The 3,999-nt window shown below is 45.0% G+C and overlaps 1 long non-coding RNA gene across 1 annotated transcript; it reads right to left on the minus strand.

Annotated features, from left to right (window-relative positions):
- Positions 1–1,980: 1,980 nt before the first annotated feature.
- On the minus strand, positions 1,981–3,061 carry LOC131800695 (uncharacterized). Its single transcript, XR_009341505.1, has 3 exons — positions 2,919–3,061; positions 2,515–2,672; positions 1,981–2,479 (listed from the first exon to the last, which is right to left on the minus strand). It is a non-coding gene; the product is annotated as an uncharacterized LOC131800695 (long non-coding RNA).
- Positions 3,062–3,999: the final 938 nt, after the last annotated feature.

Consider the following 3,999-nt stretch of genomic DNA (forward strand, 5'->3'; position numbering starts at 1 on the left):
ATATATCTTCAACCGATTTCAGGTTAATTGTGCACTAAATGGCTGATATCAGTCCAAATGACCTGAATTTTAGCACATCCGACCTAATTCAGTCTAGAAGCCAGAACATGAAATTTGGTGAAAATATATTTATATATAGCTATAGCTCCCATATACAGTGTGAGATAAAAAAATTGGAACAAAATCAAATGCCATAATTTTTAATTTTTTTTTTAAAGCAAACAATGTCGGAAATAGCATCAAATTTTAAAATAAGTTTAGATTTATTCGAATTGGTCACCTTTAGCACGAATTGTGGCCTTCAAACGGCCAATGAAACCGTCACACGCTGCCCGAATGTTGGTCTGTGGTATTTTAGCCCATTCCCAGCGAAGCGCTTGCTTGAGGTGGTCGACACTTTGGTACTTTTTAGTGCCAACCTTGCTCTCCAAAATACTCCAGACACAATAGTCCAACGGATTGGTATCCGGAAATTTTGGTGGCTATTGTGCGTTGGAAATGAAGCGAAGAACCTCATTTTGTAACCATTCTTAGGGGACACGTGCTGAATACTGTTGGAAAGTCCAAGGTCTGCGGCCAAAATGTTTGCGTGCCCAAGGCTTTAATACACCCTCCAGAATATGTTCGCGATAATATTCGGCATTCATTCTGATGCCACGGTCGATTATTGTTGCCACGAGGGGAGAGCGACCATCGGCTGTTATGGCGGCTCACACCATCACCATGGCCGACGCTTGAGTTCTGGTGGCCAACCGAAGGTGCACATTTTTCAGCTGACCCTCTTTGGCAAGTAAACACGATCATTTTGTTTGTTAACAAACTGCTGGACAACGAATGTTTTCTCATCGCAGAAAACGAAATTCGACAGTTCACCACTTTTGGGAAAGCGAAGCAACTCTTTAGCTATTTTCAGTCTATTTTCTTTCCGCTGCGGTGTAAGTTCTTGCACTTTTTGAAATTTCAATGCCTTTACCCCAAGCACATTTTTCAATATTTGCCGAATGGAATATTGCGACATGTTCACCTCACTAGCCATTTTTCGGCCACTGCGACGCAGGTTTCGATCAAGTCGCTTCTTTACTTTTCGAACCATTTTTGCTGATGTTGTTTTCTTCCGTCCACTTTCTTGAAGTCGGGCTACGCTACCAGTATCACGGTAACGAGCGATGGTATTGTAACGTGCTGATTTCATCACGTACATTTATACGAACCAACAACCGCACCTATTACACAATGAGAACAACAACAGCGGCCACTGCAAGTGCGACGCTAACAGCACCAACCAACCACCACCACCATACACACACGACTCGGTCATACGCAGTCAACAAGGCGACAACAGCACGAGCCAACAAACGCAGCATTCATTGGGCGCGTGGTGAACAAAGTAGTTTTCGGTAGTGTGTTGCTCACAGCGTAAGGCTAAAAATTCGCAATGACTTGGTAGAACCGGTCACATATAGTGTTCGGTTTGAGGTGCGATAAAGACAGGCTCGCTACTGCAGGAGCTTGCCAAAGGGTAGCTAGTGATTTTTCTAAAGATCATCGGCCGTCCTCCGACTAATAAAAGCGTTAGTCGGGAATACTTTTTCCAAGACTGGCTCTCATTAATTTGAGTGGCTGGTAATTCATTTACACAGGAGTTTCGGCTCGCTGTTCCACAGGAGCTTCGGTTCGCTGTTCCACAGGAGTTTCGGCTCGCTGTTCCACAGGAGCTTCGGCTCGCTGTTCCACAGGAACTTCGGTTCGCTGTTCCACAGGAGTTTCGGCTCGCTGTTCCACAGGAGCTTCGGCTCGCTATTCCACAGGAGCTTCGGCTCGCTATTCCACAGGAACTTCGGTTCGCTGTTCCACAGGAGCTTCGGCTCGCTGGTCCACAGGAACTTCGGTTCGCTGTTCCACAGGAGTTTCGGCTCGCTGTTCCACAGGAGTTTCGGCTCGCTGTTCCACAGGAGTTTCGGCTCGCTGTTCCACAGGAACTTCGGTTCGCTGTTCCACAGGAACTTCGGTTCGCTGTTCCACAGGAGCTTCGGCTCGCTGTTCCACAGGAGTTTCGGCTCGCTGTTCCACAGGAACTTCGGTTCGCTGTTCCACAGGAGCTTCGGCTCGCTGTTCCGTATTATAGTCAAACGTTGGTAGTGGAGTAGACGTAGTTAGAGAATCGTAGCTAGGCTAGTTACCTCGCTCCTGTAGCCGACCCGAATAACAGAAACCCGAGCTGCCGAACGAGCCACTATCCATCTACACAGCGTAACGCATCGGTTGCCGAATCTACCCTCAACGAGCTATCGAACACGAACGCATCGGTTGCCGAATCTACCCTCAACGAGCTGCCCAACCAGTACGAATGTCAATCCGCTCACGAAGACCTGGACAGCTGTTCCCGATTACCCTCTAATCGTCAACAACCCTCATCACCCGAACACCAACATCGTAATTCCTGATCATCGACAACCGACGACCACAAGTTCCCGATTACCTTCAAATCGTCAACGAACCCAAGTTCCCGATTACCTTCAAATCGTCAACGAACACAAGTTCCCGATTACCGTCAAATCGTCAACAGACCGCATCACCCGAACACAATCATCATAATTCCTGATCGTCGACAACCGACGACCACAAGTTCCCGATTACCTTCAAATCGTCAACGAACACAAGTTCCCGATTACCTTCAAATCGTCAACGAACACAAGTTCCCGATTACCGTCAAATCGTCAACAGACCGCATCACCCGAACACAATCATCATAATTCCTGATCGTCGACAACCGGCGACCACAAGTCCCGATTACCTTCAAATCATCAACGAACACAAGTTCCCGATTACCGTCAAATCGTCAACAGACCGCATCGGCCGAACGCAATCATCGTAATAATCTGATCGTCAACGACCGACGACCACAAGTTCCCGATTACCTTCAAATCGTCAACGCAAGCGTCACCCGAACGCAACATCGTAATTCCCTATCTTCTTCACAATCAACCTCCGACGGTCATCCCCGAGTATCCGATCGTCGACTAGCCACACTCATATCAACCACCCGAGTACTCATTGCGTACACCCGACATCATCACTCCCGATTGTTCACGAATCCCCGATCACCAATTAAGCAACATCACCTTGGAGTCACGAACATATCCGAAGTCAATTTGCCATCCTATATTCAATACTTATCTTATCGTATTTCAACCCGAGTAGATTGTAATCTAGAATTAAAGATCAATAAAACATCCGATATTTACCCCCAGGAAAGGGAGAAATCTACTCTTATTATTTCATAAGGTTTAGTGGGTCCTTATGGCGACCCTGGGTACAGCTGAGCTTACCTCAGCCGACGAGAAAACCACGTTACAGTATGAGACACAAAATATTTATTTACATTTAAATGCTGGAGTGCTCTAACGATAGCCACTTGTTGTTTTCCAGCCAAATATAAAGAAATCACACTATCACGCTTGAATTCCAACACGAATAACTTTTTTCTGGAAAGTTTTCACGAAAATGGTTTTGTACGCTTTAAAACAATATAATGAGCTGTCACTGGAATAATTTAAATAGCTGTCAGGCGAGTGGATTAGAAATGACAGCAGTCTGAATTTTGTTGCAGTTTTTTCATATCTCCCTGTATATGTTTCATCCGATTTGGGGTCTTAAGTAACTCACATGTGTAATATGCACTACAAGGATCATTGGTACCAGATATCAGATACAGCCCACAAATACCTCTGCCAAATTTTATCGAGATCGAAATTTTATCAAGATCGAATCCGATATCAGGTTTATTGTACACCAAATTGTTAATATCAGTTCAAATGTACTGAATTTTGGCAATTCCAACTAAATTTATCCTAGAAACAGGTACATCAGATTTGGTGAAAATCGGTTCAGATATAGCTATAGCTCCCATATATATATGTTTCATCCGATTTGGGGTTTTATGTCCGTCACATGCGTAATATGCACTCCACAACAATGATCTTTGATACCAGATATCAG

This window comes from Musca domestica, unplaced genomic scaffold (assembly GCF_030504385.1).
Source record: "Musca domestica strain aabys unplaced genomic scaffold, Musca_domestica.polishedcontigs.V.1.1 123, whole genome shotgun sequence".
In the NCBI taxonomy this organism is placed as follows: domain Eukaryota; kingdom Metazoa; phylum Arthropoda; class Insecta; order Diptera; family Muscidae; genus Musca; species Musca domestica.